The sequence below is a fragment of the Hypanus sabinus genome, chromosome 4, assembly GCF_030144855.1.
Source record: "Hypanus sabinus isolate sHypSab1 chromosome 4, sHypSab1.hap1, whole genome shotgun sequence".
Taxonomy (NCBI): Eukaryota; Metazoa; Chordata; class Chondrichthyes; order Myliobatiformes; family Dasyatidae; genus Hypanus; species Hypanus sabinus.
In genome coordinates, this window is record NC_082709.1 from 179,858,862 (window position 1) to 179,882,599 (window position 23,738).

General features: G+C 43.3%; 1 protein-coding gene across 5 annotated transcripts in view; it reads left to right on the forward strand.

Annotated features, from left to right (window-relative positions):
* LOC132393532 (neural cell adhesion molecule 2-like) overlaps positions 1–23,738 on the forward strand; it is a 1,581,614-nt gene that overhangs the window by 1,468,118 nt on the left and 89,758 nt on the right. The window lies entirely within an intron of this gene.

Consider the following 23,738-nt stretch of genomic DNA (forward strand, 5'->3'; position numbering starts at 1 on the left):
TTGCGCAGAGAATTCCACAGATTCACCACCCTCTGGGAAAAGCAGTTTCACCTCATCTCCATCCTAAATCTACTCCCCCAAATCTTGAGGCTATGTTCCCTAGTTCTAGTCTCACCTACCAGTGGAAACAACTTTCCTGTCTCGATCTTTTCTATCCCTTTCATAATTTTATATGTTTCTATAAGATTTCCTCTCATTCTTCTGAATTCCAGCAGGTACAGTCCCAGGCCACTCAATCTCTCCTCATAGTCTAACCCCCTCATCTCTGGAATCAACCTGGTGAATTTCCTCTACACCGCCTCCAAAGCTAGTATATCCTTCTTCAAGTAAGGAGATCAGAACTGCTTGCAGTACTCCAGGTGCGGCCTCACCAGTACCCTGTATAGTTGCAGTATAACCTCCCTGCTCTTAAATTCAATCCCTCTAGCAATGAAGGCCAACGTCCCATTTGCATTCTTGATGGCCTGCTGCACCTGCAAACCAACCCTTTGTGATTCATGGACCAGCACTCCCAGGTCCTTCTGCACGGCAGCATGCTGCAATTTTTTACCATTTTAATAATAATCTGCTCTTTCATTTTTCCATCCAAAGTGGATGACCTCGTATTCACCAACATTCTACTCCACCTGCCAGACCCTTGCCCACTCACTTAACCCATCTATATCTCTCTGCAGAATCTCCGTATCTTCTGCACAATTTGCTTTTCCACTCAATTTAGTATCATTAGCAAAACTTAGATACACTGCACTCAGCCCCCTCTTCCAGATCATTAATGCATATCGTGAACAGTCGCAGGCCCAGCACCGACCCCTGTGGCACACCACTCATCATTAATTGCCAAAGAACTCCAGTAAGTTTGTCAAACAGGACCTGTCTTTGCTGAATCCATGCTGTGTCTGCCTGATGGATCCAGTTCTTTCCAGATGCCCTGCTATTTCTTCTTTAATGATAGCTTCAAGCATTTTCACAACTACTAATGTTAAACTAACTGGCCTATAGTTATCTGCCCATGCCTAAATCTTTTTTTGAACAGTGGCATGACATTCACTGTCTTCCAATCTGCAGGGACCTAACCAGAGTCCTGAGAATTTCAGTAAATCGTTACCAAAGCCTCTACTCTAACTTCTGCCATTTCTTTCAGTACCCTGGGATGCGTTCCATCAGGACCAGGGGACTTGTCTATCTTCAGGACCACCAGTTTGCTCAGCGCTATTTCTTTAGTGATAGCTTTTTATCGAGGTCCTCACCTCCCACCGTATTCGTAACATTTCTCTTTGGCATGTTAGAAGTGTCCTCCACTGTGAAGACCGATACAAAAAAGTCATTCAAAGCTTTGGCCATTTCCTCATTACCCAACATCAATTCCCCCTTCTGACCCTCCAAGGCACCTATATTCACTTTAGCCACCCTTGTCTGCTTTATATAATTATAAAAACTTTTACTATCTGTTTTTATATTTTGTGCCAGTTTATTTTCATAATCCACTTCCCTTTCTTTATTGCTCACTTAGTGGTTCTTTGTTGCTTTTTAAAGTTTTCCCAACCTTCCAGTTTCCACTGCTCTTAGCGACTTTGTATGCACAAGCTTATAGTTTGATGACCCCGTGGGTTTCCTCTGGGTGCTCCGGTTTCCTCACATAGTCAAAAGAAGTACTGCTTGATAGGTTAATAGGTCATTGTAAATTGTCCTGTGATTAGGCTAGCATTAAACTGGGTGGGATTTGCTGAGCAAGTTGGCTCAAAAGACCGAAAGGGTCTATTCCATGCTGTATCTCAGTAAATAAATAGATAGATGGATAGATAGATAGATAGATAGATAGATAGATAGATAGAAGTATATAAGTGAGATGCCAGAGGAAGTGATAGAGACAGCAGCAATGCTTAAAAGACTTTTAGACAGGTACATGCAAAGGAAAGAGTTAAAGAGACTTAGTCCAAATGCTGGCAATTAGAGCTAGCTCATGTGCGAATCCTGGTTGGTGTAGATGAGTTGATAAGCTTCCCTGCTGTATACAACTCTATGTTTTGCCACAGTTCAGGGATTTGCTACTCTGCAGGACTACAGCCTTGACCAACCTCTCTGAACCCAAACAAGGCACCCAAACCTCAGATGTCTGCACCATAATCTGTTTATAAGACTATAATGTGATATAGGAGCAGCAACAGACCATTTGCCCATTGAGTCTATTCCACCATTTCATCATGCCTGATCCATTTTCCTCTCAGCCCCAATCTCCTGTCTTCCCTTCACACCCCGACCAATCTAGGATCTATCAATGTCTGCCTTGAATATACCCAATGACTTGGCCTCCACACCGTCTCCTGACTGATGACCCCAGCCTGCCTCCTGGCAATGTGTTCACCCAACTCACACCCGTGGACCTCTAAAGAATTCATGATTCAAGATTGTCCAATGTCATCTCTGGTACAAAAGTGCAAAGGAGGATGAATTATTTTTTACTCCAGATCCAATGCAGCACAAAATACAATAAGATAAGGAACTAAATAATAAGAAATACAATAAATATAAATACATAAGATAACTTAAATACACAGATCATATGTCCATAAAGTGACACTAGAAACAGGAGTGTCTGTACATAAGGTGGCTGACAGGAATTCAAAAAGTGGAGGTGATGATCAGCCTTACTTTTTGGAGGAATTAACTGTTTTTGAGTCTAGTTGTCCTGGTGTGGATGCTAAGTAGCCTCCTCCCTGATGGGAGTGGGACAAACAGTTCGTGAACAGGGTGGATGGGATCTTTCGTGATATTGTTGGTCTTTTTCCAGCACCTTACTGTATACACTTTGATGGCAGGTAGGCTGGTGCCGGGGATGGATTGGGCGATTTTGACTACCTGTTGTTAAACCCGGCACTGCCTGATCGACACTGCTGGGATGTGACAGTGTGTAACAGGTGACAAAGTAAATCTGAGAGACTGAGAGTGAAGAGGGCCAGGGAGGGAATGCAGGAGATTGACAAGGTGACGGAGCAGGGAGATGTGACGGCCTATCGGGCAGATAGTGAGGAAACAAGCAGCCATCGTTAACGTGCCTCTGAGAATCACTGCTGACGTTATCCAAGAAGTGCAAAAATCTGGGAATGATCCGCTTGAGGCTCCCTGAACTAGTTGAACAACTGTTACAACCAGCTCGCAATTAAGGCAGAAGGGAGTTGCAAAATAAATAGTCTCCAGCTCGTAAGAGTGACTGTACAAAATACCGGGCTGACTGATCAGGGCAGAGCAGACTGAATCGGATCAGCGAGCCGCAGTCAAACAGTGAGGCCATTAGCGGAGATGTTCGGTGTGTCTTCAATCTGGCGGAGATGCAAGGCCGCAGTGTAACAAGTGGTTCAAGTTTCACAATCAGGGCAACATCACTTCAAAGGAACGGGCTTCCCTTCCTCCAACGTGTTACTGAGATGTTCTCCATCTTCAAACAAATGGGCTTCCCTTCCTCCACAAACAACGCTACCCTCACAAGCATTTCGAGCACGTCTGTCCACACTGCATTCACCCAGAAACAGGTTTCCTCTTGTCCTCACCTGCCATCCCACGAGCCTCTACTTTCAGCACATAATTCTCCATAATTTCCACCATCACCAACAGGATCACTCCCCCCCCACCACCCAACTTTCCGCTTTCTACAGGGATCGCTCCCTACGTGACTCCCTTGTCCATTTGTTCCTCCCCACTGATCTCCCTCCTGGCACTTACCCTTGAAAGTCAAACAAGTGCCACACCTGCCCCTGCATCTCCTCCCTTCCTACCTTTCAGGGCCCCAAACTGTCCTTCCAAGTGAGGTGGCATTTCACCTTTGAGTCTGTTGGGTTCATCTACTGTATCTGGTGCACCCAGTGTGGCGTCCTCTATGCCGCTGAGACCAGACTCTCCCAGTAGCCTCCCATTTCATTTCTACTTCCCATTCCCATTTCAATATGTCAGTCCATGGCCTCCTCTACTGTCACGATGAGACCACACTCACGTTGGAGGAACAACACCTTATATTCAGTATGGGTAGCCTCCAACCTGACGGCATAATTATCCATCTCTCAAGCTTCCTGTAATTGCGCCCCCCCCCCCCCCCACCTTCATCATTCTCCATTCCTGTTTCCCTCACTCACCTTATCTCCTTAGCTGCCCATCACCTCCCTCTGGTGCTCCACCCTCTTCCCTTTTCTCCATGGTCTGTCCTCCCTGCTCAGATTCCCCCTTTTCCAGCCTTTATCTCTTTCACCAATCAACTTTCCAGCTCTTTACTTCATCCCTCCCCGTCTCCAGGTTTCACCTCTCACCTGCCACCTTGTACTTCTTCTCCCCTTCCCCCACTTCCTCACTCTGACTTCTCCCGTCCTTTCCGGTCTTGACCCGAAACATCAACTGCACTATTTTCCATAGATGCTGCCTGACCTGCTGAGTTCCTTCAGCATTCTGTGTATGTTCCTTTGGATTTCCAGCATCTGCAGATTTACTTGTGTTTATAGTATTTTATAGTTATGTATTGCTGCCACAAAAACACCAGATTTCTCAACATATGCCAGTGATATTAAACCTGATTCATATTTTGGTGCAGTGTAGCATTCCAGACCTCACAATCCTGCCCTTTTTGCCACTTGCTGATCACCATGGGACTTAATCTGGGCTGTTAGGGTGGATTCCCATAATGGAGAACGCCTGCGCATGACTTGATGAATATGGTATACATATTTTGATAATAAATTACTTTGAATTTTGTGTAACACGGGGAGACTGATACACAGGCAGCCACCACACGGTCTGTGACAGATTGGGATCAGGGTCCAGTGACATGGACTGCAAGTCAACTGGGGACCGTTCACTGCCGCAGCCTTCCTCCACCCTCACTGGTGTTGTGATGTGTCATCACCTTCCACCAGCTCCACCACTGAGGTCTTGGTTGGATTGCTGTTTGTCTGGAACCTAATCTTGACTTTACCGTGGGCAACCCTGTGGTGGAGATGATGGTACCGCTCTTGGGATTTATTTTATTTTTATGTAGTGATAAGGCACAGAACAGGCCCTTCCAGCCCAACGAGCTGGACTGCTCAGCAACCGATTTAGCACTAGCCTAATCAAATAACAATTTACAATGATCAGTACTAACCGGGACATCTTTGGACTGTGGGAGGAAACCCACACAGTTGTGGGGAAAACATACAAACTCACTACATTCACCGCCAGAATGATCTCCAGACTCTGACATCCCAAGCTTTATAGCGTCACGTTACGTTACTGTGGCGTTCTGATTTCAGGAACACACCGGCCTCTCCACCACGGCAAGGTGGCGATCCTCAGGGAGCTTGGTGAACGTATACTACGGAGCAATGCAACGTGCACAAAATGCCGGAGGAAGTCGGCAAGTCAGCATCATCACTGAAAGGGAGATACACAGTCAGCATTTCGGGCCGAGATCCTTCATCGGGTTTCAGCCCCGGCGCGAAACATCAGCAATTTATCTCCCTTCAAAGTTCAAAGTAACTTTATTATAAAAAGTACGTGCATGTTACCACATACCACCTAGAGATGCATCTTAGCAGGCATTTAGAGGAACAAAAAAAACACTGGTTGGTTAATTGGCCACTGTAAGTTGTCCCAAATATATGAGTCCAAGTGGAGGCAGAAAGTTTTGAGGAAGAATAAAATGCCATCAATCTGGAAATAGTGTAACTGGGTACTCAATGGGATTTGGCATAGAACAGGGTTCCCAGCCTTTTTCATGCCATGGGCCAATGCCATTAAGCAAGGGGTCCATGGATCCCTATGCCACAGAAGGAGGCAATTCTGCCCATTATGTCCACGTTAGTTCACTTGGTGGCACTAAAGAGCATGTCTCCATACCACATGACTCAGATTTCAGAATCATTTATTTATCATCATTTGCATTAACAGCCAACACAACCTAAAGATGTGCTGGGGGCAGCCCGCAAGTGTTGTCAACACAGTAGGTCCATATTGCTCAGCAATAACAACAATGAAACATCAACAGCAAAACCAAGCCCTCTTCCCACCCACTCATTCTCCCTGGACAGTCCGTCTCCTGTCCCTGGACCTCCAGGCTCACAGACACCAGGCTTCCAGCCTCCAGTTTCTGGCCCAGACCTGCTGACTTACAGACATTGGACATCAGACCTCCAAACAAACTTTGACCAATGGACTCACCGATCCCTGGACTTCAATACTCTGGCTTCGAATGACAGACACGCTGACCTCTGGAACTCAGCCTCCAGCTTTGACCTCTGGGTATCGACCCCAGGAACTTGCCGATCACAGGACTTTGATCTCCAGGTCACAATCTTCAGACTCACATGGACCCCTGACCCCAGGACTCACTGATCTGTGGGATGGAGAGCACCTGGCAACGTCTGTGTCCAGTGTACAACTCTATCAAAGAGAGTAGTTATTGGAGCACAAAAAATACATTTTGATCTCTTTTGCTAATTAACCATGATAATTAAAACAATTGTTTAGACTGACAGGAGATGTATTCTGGTTGACGGTACCATCCGACCAGTGAGACATTAAACAAAACCCACGGAGATGAGCGATCTCTCAGTGCAAACAGGCAACAGCAGAGGAGTCTATCCCACTCCCCTGAACAATACCTGGCCCAACACTTCTTTGAGTTTAGCTACTGTTTAAGTGTCTGTCAGGTTGCTGTATAACAGCATAATTTTTTTAATTTATTGAGATACACAGCGCAGAATAGGCCCTTCGGCCCTTTGAGCCACACTGCCCAACAACCCCCCGATTTAACCGCAGCCTAATCACGGGGCAATTTACAATGACCAATTAGCCTACCAACTGGTATGTCGTTGGACAGTGAGATGAAACGGGAGCACCCAAACGAAACCCACACAGTCTCAAGGAGAACATAAAATCTCCTTACAGGGACTAGCAGGAACTGAGCCCTGGTTGCTGGTACTGTAAATCATTGGCTAACCATTACACTACTGTACCACCCCAACAAATAATGGTCTATGTACGTCGGCACATTGGTCCAGAGACCTGCACCTGTGCAGCTACTGGTGAGGCCCCACCTGGAGTATTGCATGTAGTTCCGGTCTCTTTACTTGAGGAAGGATATACTGGTTTTGGAGGCAGTGCAGAGGAGGATGAGGAGAGATTGAGTCGCCTGGGACTGGACTCGCTGGAATTCAGAAGAATGTGAGGAGATCTTATAGAGACATATAAAATTATGAAAGGGATAAATAAGAAAGAGGCAGGAAAGATGTTTTTACTGGTAGGTGAGACCAGAATTAGGGGACATAGCCTCAAGATTCGGGGGAGTAGATTTAGGACAGAGATGAGGTGGAGCTGCTTTTCCCAGAGAGTGATGAATCTGTGGAATTCTCTGCCCCATGGAGGCTACCTCGGTAAATGTATTTAAGAAAAGGTTGGATAGATTTTTGCATAGTAGGGGAATTAAGGGTTATGGAGAAAAGGCAGGTAGGTGGAGATGAGTCCATGGCCAGATCAGCCATGATTGTATTGAACGGCGGAGCAGGCTCGATGGGCCAGATGGCCGACCCCTGCTCCTGTTTCTTATGTTCTTATGTGACCTGGCCCAACAACCCAGTGATTCACTTTGAGAGCTGGGGATCAAATTAATCTATAATAGGGTTGTTATTATTGACATATGTCATGAAATTTATTGTTTTTGACAACAGTATAGTGCTAGACATTAAGAAATTACTTTAAGTTACAGTAATTGATAGGTAGATAAATAATGCTACAGAGTAGTAAAGAAGTATTGAACTAGTTCATGGACCATTCAGAAACCTGGTGGCAGAGCGGAAGAAGCTGTTCCTAAAGTGGTGATTGTGTGTCTACAGCTCCTGTCCCTCCTCCCTGATGGCAGTAATGAGAAAAGGGCACGTGCCGGGTGGTTATGATCTTTCATGTTGGACGCTGCCTTCTTTAGCCACTTTTGAAGATCTCCTTGGTGGTGTGGAAGTTTCTGCCCATGATGGAGGAGGCTGAGTCTACAACTGTCTGCAGTCTCTTTCAATCCTGAGCACCGGAGGCTCCACACCGAGCAGTGATGCACTTCACAGTACATCTACAGAAATCTGCTAGAGTCTTTAGTAACATACCAAATCCCCTCAGACTCCTAATAAAGTATAGCCACAGGCATGGATCAATATGTTGGTCCCGGGATAGATCTTCAGAGATGGTGGTGTCCAGGGACTAGAAGCTAGTCACCTTTTTCACTCGATGAGAAGTGATGTGTGCTCTCCCGACTTCCCCTTCACGAGGTTCACAATTAAACTCTGCTCATAACTGCTCTCTCTAAGTAGTTTGTACATTCTCCCCGAGACTCCGTAGGTTAATTGGTCATTATTACTTTTCCGGTGATTAGTCTAGGGTGAAATCAGGGGTTGCTGGGCTGCACAGCTCGAAGGGCCAGAAGGGCCTACATGACTCTGAATTTCAATATATAAATAAATAAATCAAATGTGCTGCAGAAAGCAATGGTGATTGTGAAAACACACTCAAGGGGACTGAAGGACCAAAGATGTATTTCATTCCTCAGTCTGCTCCAAAAGACCCTGCAAATCACACACAGTTCCAGGACAGTTGAAGAACAGGATGGAACATTGACTTTGCCGTAGGCACCCTCACCCCATGAATGAATCCAAAACTGACATAAGCTGGCACTTCCGATTTTACGACGACAGCTATTGTACATATCAGAACCATGCTGTACTGCATGTAAAAAGCACTTGGACATCCTGAGCTGGTGCCTTGTGTTGTGTAACTGCCTCTTTTGCAATCTGTTACATGCTGGGAGATGCGCTGGGTTTTATTCACTCTGCGTACTGCAGTGACATCTATTGGTAGACAATGAGTTTGCATCTACTTTCACTTTAGAATCAGAATCAGGTTTAGCATTAACTTAGTATGTCCAGAGTGCAGTACAGAGCAAGACATAAATTAATATAGGTTACAAAAATAAATACTGTAGCATGCAAGTGTCTTAGGCACTCACGCACACACACACACACAGACTGTCGCACAGCACTGTACTTTATCAATGTGGAGTGGAGAGCGAGTTTTTATATTTGGCAGGAGTAAGGATGTTGGGAATGGCGAGGGTGGAGCGCCATGGGAGCGGTGTGAAGCAGGTGACAGAGAAGAAATGCCAGGAGCTGGGGATAGTGTAGGTGCAGACACACCCAGTCCTGAGACACCAAGCAAGGTCATTTGATTCCAAACGATCATTACAGACTGTCTCTCTGGTGCTTCCTGCTCCCTCCCCTCTCCCTTCCCCTTATCCCAACTATGACTCCCCTCTCCCTGCCCCTTTCCCACTCTCAGCCCTCAACAGAGACCCATATCAGAATCAGGTTTATCATCACTCACATATGCCATGAAATTTAGTTTTTTTTCTGGCAATAGTACAGTGCAGACCACTGGCGGGCCACTGGCGCCTTAAAACCAGTTGCTCTGGGCAGATGGGGCGACGGATGGTAACTCACCTAGGAAAGGGAAAACTCTGATTTCAAACCCCCGCTGCCTTGCAGCCATACCCGCTCACGGGAAAGGCTTTGGGAGTAAACCCCGAGGAAAAATCCGGAGTCGGAGTCCCGAAGCCGGCTGACTGCTGTACCCAGCACCGGCACGGCAACTCCTGCGACGCTGCTGGCACCAAACTGTACCGACTTTCGTCGTTCCTTTAGACCTGTCATCAGCATGGAGAGGGGGGTCCCATTGTGTGGGTAACAGACAGATCTCCATATCAACTCTGCCCTGGCTTGCACCTTGGAGAAGCCATTGCCAGTGACTACCAGAGATCCAGTACCCATGGTCGACTACAACCGATGGAGGCCACAGTACAGTGCGATACGTAAGATTATTACAATATTGTGCAAAGGTCTTAGGCACCCTAGTTATATATACTGTATGTGCAAAAGACTTCTGCAGTACTGTAAATAGTGCAAAAGGCAAATAGCGAGACGGTGTCCGTGGGTTTATGAATCATTCAGAAATCTGATGGTGGAGAGGAAGAATCTCTTCCTGAATCATTGAGTGTGGGTCTTCAGGCTCCTGTACCTCCTCTCTGACAGTAGTAACATGAAGAAGTCATGTTCCAGATGGTGAGGGTCCTTAATGATGTACACCACTTTTTTTTGAGGTATCACCTTTTGAAGATGCTGATGGGATTGGACAGTTTCAATGGTTTGGCATGGACTAGATGGGCTGAAGGGCCTGTTTCTGTGCTGTAGTTTTCTATGATTCTATGTCTTCGATGGTAGAAAGAGCTGTGCCCACGATGAAACAGCACTGTATCTATCTTGGGTAACCCAGCATCATCTAGTTTGGCTGCTTAAAATGTCTCCATCAAACAGAGGCTGGGCAAGTTGGGAATTCAAACAAATAGTTATACATTTAAACAGTGTGGAACAGAACCTTTAGGTCAAACTGCCCATGCCAACAAATATCCTTCCTGAGATTGTCCCATTTGCCTATTTTTGCTCAGATCCAAATATCACCTTTGATTTCATTGCAGCTTGTTGAGCTGATATTTCTATATGTTCCTATTTCTGGCACTTGGTACAAGAGAGTGCATAATAACATCATCATCATGTGGTGGATTGTATAATGAGTGATCATGCTCTTCCATTCATCTGTCTTTAGTCTGCTTATTCTTTTCTCTATCCATGACCATGATTGATCTTGACCAATTTTTCTACCTTCGTCTTCTTTTGGGCAGTGTCTTTACAAGATGGGTGACCCCAATCATTGTCAATACTTTTCAGAGATTGTCTGCTTGTCATCAGTGGTCACCTAACCAGGACTTGAGCTATGCACCAGCTGCTCATACGATCTTCTCCTCTTTTGGTAGAGATGTGCCTCCAGCCCGACACCCAAACATAATCACAGAATGTAGAATAACATGTTAAAGTTACTGAGGAAGTGCAGTACAGGCAGACATTAAAATGAGAGCTCCACAACAAGGTAGATAGGGTCTTTTAAGAGGTTTTTAGATAGGTACATGGAGCTTAGTAAACTAGAGGGCTATAGGTAAACCTAGTAATTTCTAGGGTAGGGACATGTTCGGCACAACTTTGTGGGCCAAAGGGCCTGTATTGTGCTGTAGGTTTTCTATGTTTCTATGTAGATTGTGAGGTCAAGAGTCCATTTTATCATACTAGAACATCAAAGTGAAAATCAAAACAAAATTTGTTAACAAAGTAAATATGTATTACCATATACTATGTGAGATTCATTTTCTTGCAGGCATTTACAAGAAAAATAAAGAAATACAATAGAATTTACAAAAAAACTATACATAAACATAGATGGACAAATAACTGATGTGCAATAGAAGATAAACTGTGCAAATAATAAAATAACACTGTGAACATGAGTTGTAAAGATTCCTTGAAAGTGAGTCTATAGGTTGTAGTTTAGAGTAGTGGTGAGTGAAGTATGGGATCAAAGCTGAGCTTGCGTAAGAGTTTTCATTGGTCTCTGCCTTCACACAGGACCTACACTAACAAATCCTCTCATTGTACGTTGTTCTTGTTGGAGTTGAGGGGCAGAACCTCAACCAGAAAGATTGCAAAAAATGTTGGAGTGATGATCATAAGATCAAAGGACATAGGAGCAGAATTAAGCCATTCGGCCCATCAACTCTTCTCTGTCAATCCATTATGGCTGATTTATTTTCCCTTTCAACCCCATTCTCCTCCCTTCTTCTGTAACCTTTGATGCCCTGACTAATCAAGAATATATCAACCTCTGCTTGAAACATACCCAATGACTTGGGATCTACAGCCATCTGTGGCAATGAATTCCACAGATACGCCACTCTCTGACTAAAGAAATTCCTCCTTAACTCTGTTCTAAATGGACATCCCTCTATGCTGAGGCTGTACCCTCTGGTCTTAAAGTCCCCCACTGAGGGAAACAGTCTGCATTTTAATGTGACTGTGGCAGAATCGTGAGTTAAAATGCTAAGATGTGAGCAGTCAATCTTGAGAAGGATGCTCAATTGAGAAGGATCTCTCAACTTATGCAGTCTATCGCTTTTGCAGAGTCATTGAAGGAGGAGCACAGTGGGAGATGCACCTCTTTACACTTTGCCTGGGATGTTTAGGAGAAGTTTGAATAAGTTTGGATGGGAGAGATATGCAGGACTATGAACCAAGTGCAGTTCAATAAGACTAATCCGAAAAGCAAATCAGGATGAACTAGATGGGCTGATGGGCTTGTTTCAAAAAGTTCAAAGTTCAAAGTAAATTTATTATCAAAATACATAAATGTCATCATATACTTCCCTGAGATTCATTTTGTTGTAGGCATTCACAATAAACACGAAGAAACACAATAGAATCAGTGAAAACCCAAACCAATATGAAAAAGACAAAAAAACTGCAAATGCAAAAAAAGAATATATAAATAAATAGATAAATAGAAAAACGGATAAATAAATATGAAATAAATATCAAGAGCATGAGTTGTAGAGTCCTTAAGAGTGAAGCCATAGACTGTGGGATCAGTTCACCTTTGGGGTGAGTGAAGTTATCCCCTCTTGTTCAAGAACCTGATAGTTGAGGGGTAATAACTGTTCCTGGTCCTGTGCTTTAGTGCTCTATCAATCTATGCTGCTCAGGATCCAGCACCATTGAAAATGTCCCACCAAACTCATGGCAACAAATTCAGCCTGCCCAAGTAGCCGCTAATGTGCATTGATTGAGGAGGATCACAAGGAAGAAGTGATGACATGAGTCTCTGCCTATGCATGAATGACTTGAAAAGCAGAAGCCTTTCCACCACCAGCCAAGCAGAACCAGAACAGGTTTAGTATTACTGACATATATCTTAAAATTTGTTATTTCATGGCAGCAGTACAATGCAATCCATAAAATAATTACTATATGTTACAATAATAAATTCAAAAGAATAAATAAGAAGAGCAAAAAGTGAAGTAGTGTCCATGGGTTCATGAACCATTCTGAAAACTAATGATGGAGAGGAAGACACTGTTCCTAAAGCATTGTGTGTGCGAGCAAGCTCTTGTCTGAAAGTTCTATTGACGAGAGTTCTATTGGTGAGTGCAGGTCAGTGGGACTAGGCAGAAAAATGGTTGGGCACAGCCAAGTAGGGCAAAAAGGCCTGTTTCTGTGCTGTTATGTTCTATGGTTCTATGGAGATGAAGACACAAGACAGATGTAGGAAACTGGAGCAACAGACAGAACGCTGAAAGAAACCAGCGGATTAGGCAGCATCTGTGGACAAAAATGGACAGTCAATGATTGAGGTCGAGACCTTGGTCCAACAGAAATGTCGACTATTCCTTTCCCTCCACAGATGGTACCTGGGTCACTGAGTTCCTCCAGCATTTTGTGTGTGAACAAGTATAGTCCCGTATTCACCTATTCGGCCGTTAGTTTTAGTTAGATAGAGTCTGAGCAGGGGGTTTGGATATTTTTTGTTGACTGCTTATTTCAGTGATCAGGCTAATCCTGGTATTACTAATATTGCTAATTTTGATCGCTCGGGTTTGCTGTTTCATAATAAAGGAATGAACATACTTTTTTTAACTTAGAACTCAGTTATTTACAAATGCATCACAATGTCAATTCTCTCAGTGGATTTGATTTGCTTTTCTAGTAACTGCTACACCTCTGATGAGGTGTTCTAGAACGTAGAAAATTACAGCATGGTCCAGGCCCTTCAGCTTACAATGTTGTGCTGACCTTTTGACCTACTCTATTATCAATCTAACCCTTTCCTCCTACATAACCCTCCATTTTCCTATCATCCATGTAATAATCTAAGAGATCTTAAATGCCACACAAGTATTTGCTTCCACCACCACCCTGGCAGGCACCTTAGAGTAGTTAAGTCTGCCAAATTATTTTGACAAACTTTTCAATGGGAACTATTCAATGGGCTCTTTTATCTGCAGGACGATGAGGCTGTTCCACCAAGACCCTGCCTGATTTGTTAGCTCGAGAGAAAAAAAACAGAGTGAATTCATCACCTAATGCATCTTTTAGACAACAGTTTACCAGAGGCTGTTTGTTTCACTTTATGTTCAAACAGACATTTTATAAACGTGAGAAATGGAGGCATTGCACAGTAATTCATTTGGAGAGAAGTGTGGGATTTATCATTTTTTCTTGCTTCTCGCTTGGTGATGGAGAGTGCAGTCAATAAGGAACAGAGCCCTAGAGTTCAAATCAGATGATCCAAAGGCTTTATTTAAGCAAAATTTGAACAAAAAATGGACATATGAGACTGAGCTGAAGATTTCTGGAGTTGAAAAAACAGTCCTTGTTCAAAGTGGAAGTTGTCTTAAGAAAATTGTACACAGCTTGTTCCAATCCTTAATTAAAACCAAGGAGAGGAGTCGTCATAGCAACAGTACATTGATCGATCACTCTGAGACAGTGTCCATGTATTTGAGGAATTATTGCTACCTGCATTGTATTCTTAAACCTGTTTTGTTTCACCCGTTTCTTCTCACTACCCATCCTTAGATCCTGGATAAGAGGTGCAGAGCAGAGGAAAGGGGGAAGAACTTTAACTCCTTGTGCCAAAATTGTCAGTGCATGGAGCCAAATCTGCTCTGAGATTTGGCGAAAGGCCAGTGGAAAGCTGCAATCATCAAAGGGCGAGTGTGGGAATTAACAGCCCTCTTTCAGACCATAAGACACAGGAGCAGAATTAGGCAGTTTTGCTCTTTGAGTCTGGTTGATTTATTATCTCCTGCCTTCCACCCTCTGGCTAAAGAAATTCCTCCTCATCTCTGTTTAGAGACTCCGTCTTTTATAGTATACACTAACCATGGAAATACTTTGACATCTCATAAAGCTATGCCCACAACCGTAACAAATAAAATAATGAGAGATGGGCCTGGTTGCACAGTGTTGTCCACCCATCTGCCCTTCGATCATGACTGATTTATTATCCCTCCCAATCCCAGTCTCCCATAGCCTTTGATGTCCATACTAACTAAGAATCTATCAACCTCCACGTTAAAAATACCCAATGACTTAACTCCCGCACCATCTGTGGTAATGAATTCCACAGATTCACCATCCTCTGGCTAAAGAAATTCCACCTCATCCCTGTTCTCAGCCTGTCCCCCCAGGTCCTTAGCTCGCTCACTATTCAAAATAACCTCTCCATGTCCACTCTATCTGGGCCTTTTAATATTCAAAAGGTTTCAAAGCCTCTAAGCTCCAGTGAGTACAGGCCAGAGCCAACAAAAGCTCCTCATATATTAACACTTTAAGTTCCCGGGATCTTCTCGTAAACCTCCTCTAGAATCTGATGTGGAAAGGAGGGCAAAGAACAGTTCCAAGGGCAGGTCTTAAGTGCATTTGTCCTGGGAAAAATAACCTCAATTTACAAAAACTGATCTTCCAACTTTATTCACTCCAAGCAGCAATTTAATAAACACACCAATTAATCTACTATTTTAATATCCTGAGGTCTGAACAACCAAACTAGAGGTTTCAGTTTTAATTTAAATACTTTTCAACAGCTGGATTTCAAAATTAAAGTAATTAAATCTGGAATTAAAGAGCATAACCAACAAAAATAACCAATTAACCTACTAGTACATCATGAGGATGTGGGACCAAACTGAAGCACTCAGTGTAAACCCATAATGTCACAGTGTGACCACGCAAACACTTTTTGTTAGACCATAAGGCCATAAAAAATAGGAGCAGCATTAGGCTCATCAAAACATTAACAATTTAACAATTGTTTAACAATTACCTGTAATGAACTATGTAAATAACAAAGAATGTTTAACCAAACAATATATTTACAATATTGTTTGAATATTAAACACTCAACACACCTCCCCGCTTAGCTTAAGAACTCCAACTCAATATGGAAAGCATCTCAACAGAGATAAGTTGTCTCCCAGGTTTGACGATGACAGGAAACCTGTGCAACGTGGAGCAGATCTTTGTAAATCTGGCGGGAGCAAAGGACGTTGGGAATGGCAAAGGTGGAGTGCAGCTAGAGGGGTGTGGGACAGGTGGCAGAGTCTGAGTGCTAGGTGTGGGAGGCAGTGTGGGTGCAGATACATCCAGCCCTGAGACACCAGGCAAGGTCATTTGATTTCAAACAAATGGTTTATTGATCATCACAGAATGTCTTTCTGGTGCTTCCTGCATCCTCCCCTCTCCTTTGCCCTTCTCCCAACTGTGATTCCCCTCTCCCTGCCCCCTTCCCACTCTCAAGACCAATATCAGAATCAGGTTAATCGTCACTCACATATGTCATAAAATTAGACCCCACTTGGAGTACTGTGTTCAGTTCTAGTCACGTCACAACAAGAAAGATGTGGATACTATAGAGAGAGTTCAGAGGAGACTTAGGAGGATTATAGGTTGAGTGAACTTGGCCTTCTCTCCTTGGAACAACAGAGGATGAAAGGTGACCTGATAGAGGTATATAAGTTGATGAAGGATGTTGATCATGTGGATAGCCAGAGGCTTTTTCCCAGGGCTGAAATGGCTAACACAAATGAGCATAGTTTTAAGGTGCTTGGAAATAGGTACTGAGGGGATGTCAGGGGTAAGTTTTTCCACATAGAGAGTGGTGGGTGCATGGAATACACTGCCAGCACTGGTGGTGGAAGCGGATACAATAGGGTCTTTTAAGAGACTCTTAGATAGGTACATGGAGCTTAGAAAAATAGAGGGCTATGCGCCAGGGAAATTCTAGGCAGTTTCTAGAGTAGGTTACATGGTCGGCACAAGACTGTAGGTCGAAGAACCTGTTATGTGCTGTAGATTTCTATGTTCTATGAAATTAGTTTTTTCAGTGGAATCAATACATAAAATTACTTCAGTACTGTACAAAAGTCTTAGTCACTTTAGCTATACATATGTGCCTAAGAATTTTGCACAGTACTATTTATAGAGTATACTATGTAATACTACTGCTATATTGACATCCACAGCATAGTAAATTTTAAGTTGTCCTATTCAGCCCTAAAAATTTCATTGCTGTGGAGGATTTCTTACTCTTGCCACACAATCATGGGTATAGAGTGAGTAGAACAGTCGGCTAAGCATACATCTATGAGGTGTGTTAGTGTTGATTGTCAACGAGGTGGAGCTGTTATTTCCAATCCATACCGATTGTGGGCTTCTGGTTAGGAAGTCAATGGTCCAGTTACAAAGGTAGGTACAGAGGCCCAAGTTCTGGAACTTTTGAATCAGAATTATAGGAATTATGTGTTTAACACTAAGCTGTAGTCAATAAACAGCATCCTGATGTAGGTATTTGTATGTCCAGGTGATCCAAGGCCATATAGAGGGCCAGTGAGATCACATCAGCCATAGACCGATAGTGGTGATAGTAGTGGATCCAGGTCCTTGCTGAGACAAGAGTTAATTCTACCCATAACTAACCTCTCAAAACATTTCATCACCATAGATGTGAGTGCTACTGATGGTAGTCATTAAGGCAACTCACAATCCTCTTGGGCACTGTTATAATTGTTGCCCTTTTGAAGCAGGTGGGAGCTTCAGACTATAGGTATGAAAATGGTGGATGGATCTCCAAGTTGTAGTTGTCTCAGCCATTCATATCCGCACTATGCTGACTCTCCTGTTTTCACCATGTATGTTTACCGTGGCTGTTGGTTGTTGTATTTCACTGTTACGAATGTCATTCCCACATGAATGATCTTTTCTCCAGTATGTTCTTCATTAGATATCTGCAGACTTCAGTTCAGTATCTTTGAAATCCTGTTCAAACCCATTTTGTGGAATGCCTGAAACAGCCAAGCCGATGTCCATTTTAAATAGTTTGCTGTTCACTTCTGGACTAAGCCTTATTGTTAACCCATTGTTAGTGTTCACATTGTAAATCTCTAGGACAATAGATTCAGTTCTGAATGTTACCACAATTCTTTCATGATATCAGCAAAACTCATTACAGCAGGTTTTGTTTGGAGCAGTTAAACTTCTAAGCAAACTATATACTTTTTGACATAATTCACTCATCAAAACTGACACACTTTTCATTAGCTCAATTCGCTCAGTGTACAATATTCAGTTATCTTTTGTGCAATCGAACGTGTCGATCTTTCTGATGTACCCAGCCATTTCTGCTCCTTGTTTTATTTATAATTATTATCAAATGGTAATCACTGTTCATGAACCCATAGAATTGACTGCTTTATACCCTTCTTTCAACTCAAATGTCTCGCTGCTCTTCAAGAGGTAGGTAGTTGTCTTGGGTTCATTTAAGAATTCCTCATCACCACAGTTATGTTTTGTAGCTCCAAAACATGAAACTAATTGAAAGAAAAACAAGGAGCTAGGAGATGTGTGTCTTAGTTTTGTTTTGCTTCTGGTGAGGTGCGCCTTATGATGTGGTGTAAAGACATTTGCCATTTTGTGCTTTTACATATAGTGTAATAAATTACGTAAACAACAAAGAATGCTTAACCAAACAATATATTTAAAATATTACTTCATTATAACTGAAATATTAAATACAGAACAATATGATCATAAGACACAGGAGCAGATCATTTGGCCCATTGAGCTTGCTCCGCCATTCCATCATGGCTGATTTAGAATGAAGGTGGGCATGCCGGTACAGCAGGCAGTGAAAAAGGCAAATGATATGTTGGCATTCATAGCAAAAGGATTTGAGTACAGGAGCAGGGACATTCTACTGCAGTTGTACAAGGCCTTGGTGATGCTGCACATAGAGTATTGCGTGCAGTTTTGGTCCCCTAATCTGAGGAAAGACATTCTTGCCATAGAGGGAGTACAAAGAAGGTTCACCAGATTGATTCCTGGGATGGCAGGACTTTCATATGAAGAAAGACTGGATCGACTAGGCTTATACTCACTGGAACTTAGAAGATTGAGGGGGGATCTTATTGAAACGCATAAAATTCTAAAGGGATTGGACAGGCTGGATGCAGGAAGATTGATTCCAATGTTGGGGAAGTCCAGAACGAGGGGTCACAGTATAAGGATAAAAGGGAAGCCTTTTAGGACCGAGATGAGGAAAAACCTTCACACAGAGAGTGGTGAATCTGTGGAATTCTCTGCCACAGGAAACAGTTGAGGCCGGTTCATTGGCTACATTTAAGAGGAAGTTAGATATGGCCCTTGTGGCTAAAGGGATTGGGGGTATGGAGAGAAAGCAGGTACAGGGTTCTGAGTTGGATGATCAGCCATGATCATACTGAATGGTGGTGCAGGCTCAAAGGGCCGAAGGGCCTACTCCTGCACCTATTTTCTATGTTTCTATGATCAATGACTGATTCATTGCCCCTCTCAACCCCAATTTCCTGTCTTTTCCCCATAACCTTTGGCACCATTACTAATCATGAACTATCAACCCAAGCTTTAAATATAATCAATTGGCCTTGCACGATTCTGATTTATAAATAGATCACAATGATTCTCAGCCAGTGAGTCAGATCTGAATCACAGTCAATCGGTGCAGGAAAGGCAGTTGGTCATCTTTGGCATTGTTTTATTTTCTAGTGATACAGGTTAGGGTAAATGTTAGTGAGGACATCAGAGAGGGAGCAAACAGACCCTTGGAGTGATATTGCACAAGGAAGTGAGTACACACACGGAGCTGCACTCCCCCCAGTATTACACAGAAGAAGAGTAGATAGAATAGATGTTAAGGCTTTTTTTGGACAGTGGGTGGGTCTAAAACAAGAGACCATAGGTACAGGTGAAAATTAGGTCTTGAGGGATTTTGAGGAGAAATATTTTCCCAGAGAGAGAGAGAGAAAGAGAGAGAGAGAGAGAGAGAGAGAGAGAGAGAGAAAGGGAGAGAGACTGAGCTCTGGTATGCACTGTGCAAGGAGGTTGTGGAGGCAGGTTCCCTTGCAACATGTAAGTAGCACCTACACATGCATGTGAATCATCAAGAACATACAAGTTTAGAGTCATAGAGCACTGTGGCACAGAATGGGCCCTTCAGCCCATCTAGTCCATGCCATAATGTTATTTTGCTGAATCCCATTGAGCTGCACCTGGACCACAGCCCTTCATACCCCTCCCATCCATGTACCTATCCAACCTTCTCTTAAATGTTGCATTCAAACACGCATCCACCACTTCTGCTTTTGTATTTGTACAATCTATAGTCTTTTGCAAATTGCTTGTTTGTCAGTCCTGTTGGGTGTGGTCTTTAATTGATTCTAAGAGTTTCTTGGATTTACTGCGTATGCCCACAAGAAACATATCTCAAGGTTATATATGGTGATATATATGTACTTCGATAATAACACTTACTTTGAACTTCGAACTCGTTCCTCATTTGTACCTTCTAAGTGAAGAAAGTTCCCCTTAAATATTTCATTTTTCACCCTTAACCCATGTCCTCTAGTTTTGGTCTCATCCAACCTAAGGGGAAAAGCCTGCTTGTCTGATTTACCCTATCTATACCCCTCATAATTTTGTAGACCTGAATTATATCCACATAATTTTGTTACACAGGTAAATGAGACTGGTGTAGCAAAGTGCACTGGGCAGCAAGGAAATGGTGAGCTGTGTCTGTGCCACAGGATTCTGCCAGACCCAACCTGGAAGCTGGGGTGAGGATTTAACCTGCAGCCAAGAGGTTTAGCAACTGAGGCACAGAAGATGGAGTCACAGAGTAAACGGGTCTTTCTGCCCAACATGAGATAAGGAGTTCCTATATCCAATCGTCTTATCTTCAAGATGTCCTGAGCTAGATTCATTTGCCTAGGGGTTTCCAACCAGGGGTCCATGGACTCCTTGCTTTATGGTGTTGGGACATGGCTTAGAAAGGTTGGGAACCCCTTCTCAAAATCTTTGCAATCCATCTACCTATCTAAGTGTCTTTTAAACAGAGATATTGTACCCACCTCAACCATTTGCTTGGACAACTCATTCCATATATGCACTACCCTATGCCTGACCAAATTGCTCCTCAGGCCCCTAATGAATCTCTCCCCTTAAACCTAAGCCCTCAAGTTTTCGTTTCACCAGCCCAAAGGAGAAGCCTTGAGTTTATTTACCCTATCGACACCCATCATGATCTTAGACACAACTGAAAGGTCACCCCTGAGGGTTGACATTTTAGCCTGAACAGCCTCTCCACATCAGGCCTTCAAATCCTGGCAACATCCTCATAAATCTGATATCTGATGTTTGCAATTCCTCAGGGCCTTTGTACCTAAAATAGCTCCTTTTTGCTCTAAGTTAATTTTGGCAAGCTAATCCACTTAATTTTCTTTCTTGAGTACATTCAGAGGAAACAAGGAAGAAGTAATAAGTATCAGTATCAGGATCAGAATCCAGTTGAATATTAATATCACTGGCATATAGTATGTCAGGAAATCTGTTGTTTTACAGCAGCAGTACTGTGCAATACGGAATTAAAACTATATATTGCAAGTAAAAATGTATTTAATAACAAATAAGAAATATACTTTATATATATTAAATAAGTACTGTAGTGCAAATGGAGAGAACAAAAATCGTAAGTTAGTGTACATGGGTATATTGAAAGAAGGGATGTAAATCTGTTGAATGTAGATCTAGGTTCGTTAACAATGGCTGGGTATTTAAGACCATCTGCCCCGCTGTTCCAGATCGCCGTGACTCCAGACCTACAGCGTTGTGGGAAGAATTTCCAGAATTAATATTGAACTGATTTCCAGTAACGATGAAGGGATAGCAATACAATTTCCAGTCCAGGTAGTGTGTGACTCCTACCTGCATTCCAGGTAGCCCTGCATGTCCACTGAGGGCAATGTAAAAGCAGACTACAAAGCAAAGTCGGTCATCTCAGATGATGCACAGCCAACATTTCTGGGACCAATTAGTTATGGGCAGACTTGGTCTTCTTCTCTGGGGTCAATCATGGTCATCATCTCTAGGACTAATCACATTCATCTACTTTGATGCCAATTGCTTTCGTCTTCTCTGGAAACAGCCACGGTGCTCTTCTCTGGGACCAATTGGTGTCAATTTCTCTGTAAGCAGTTACTGATGGGCAGTGTTGGATCACTTCTCTGGGACCAATCACAGTCAAGATCTCTGTGACCTATCACCATCATCTTCTCCTCTGCAACCAGTCACAGTCATGTTTTCTAGGGCCTGTCACAGTCATATTCTCTTGGACCAATTATGAGCATTTTCTCTGGAACTAATTCGTGAAGGGCAATTTTTGGTGCTCTTCTCTGGACCCAATCACAGTGATCTTCTCTTGGCCCATTTAGTGAAGGACAGTCTAGGGCATTTTCAGCTCAGGAACCAATGACTCTCATCTTCTCTGCACCCAACTTATCTATTAAAAATAAGACTAATATAAAGATATGAAACAAATCTTCATATCACTTTCCCCCCAATATGTTTGCTATGCCATTCTGTTCAAATCCCTTTATTTATTCATGTAGAGGTACAGTGCAGAATAGGCCCTTCCTGCCTTCAAGCTATGCTGCCCAGCAACCCCTGACAACCCCCAATTTAACCCTAACATATGCACCAATCTGTGTTATCTTGTCTGGGACCAATTAGTGAAGGGCTGTAGATGGTAGTCCCACCAGTCTGCCCACAATGAACAAGGAAAAGATTTCCCACTGAGCAGATTCCCAAGTCCATACTGGAAAATTCCGCGGGTAATATTTTTCTTTCTCTTCCAACTATCCAAACAAGAAGCAATCAGGTTAATCCCCATCTCTTATTTTCAAGGATTTAAAGCCAGGTGTAAACCCATGAAAAGCCATCAGTGGACTCTTCTGTGTCTACAGGCTGATTTAATTCTAGACAGGTGTGCAGTGTTTGAAGTGTCAAAGGAAATCAAAGAGCTTTATGTGTTCGAAGAGCTGACGTAGCAGCTGCTTTGTAGCAGTTTGATTGAAGGAAAGGTTTGCAGTGCCTAGTCACAGATCTCCAGTCACTAATTGGTATCTTTGACAGGACAGTCTTCGATCATCCTTCAGCATCTCGTACGTTTCTTCAGAACCAGACCTCGCAACAGAATCAGAATCAAAACCAGGCTTATTACCATTACCATACATCGTGAAACTTGTTGTTCTGTGGTGGCAGTGCGGTGCAATACATAAAAAAGTATAAGTCACAGTCAGAAATGTATAAATAAATGGTGCAAATGGAAAGCAAACTAGTGAGTTAGTGTTCATGGGTTTGTGGACAAGTCAGAGATTTGATGGTGGAGGAAAAGAAACTGTAAAACACTGAGTGTTTGGCTTCAAGCTCCTGCATTTCATCCCTGGTGATGGTAACGAGAAGGCAGCATGTCCTGGGTAATAAGAGTCCTCCTTGATGGATGCTCCCTTCTTGAGGCATCACTTTTTGAATATGTGCTTCATTATGGAGAGGCTCGTGCCCATGATGGATCAACTGAGTTTGCAACCTCCTCACCCTCCCGTCCTCCAAGAGGACCACAATCTGTCATAGTGTTTGGAGGCTTGCATGCCTCACTGACCCAGAGAGCCATGTTGGCTGGAGTCAGGGCGATGTGCCTTGGCTCACGGTGGGGTCACCCATGCCAAGCAGGTCAAAGGGTAGAGGCCTGGCTAAGGGTGGTTCAGCAGCCCACCAGGTTTGGGGGTTCAGCTCAGGGCTAACACACCTGACTGGGTAAAAAAAACGGTACAGAAACCGCATTAAAGAATACCTTCACTGCTAAACTCCAGCTGTGTAAGAGGCAATGACTAACTAACACACCCTCCTGTGTGCCTCCTTGTTGACATCCAAGATTCT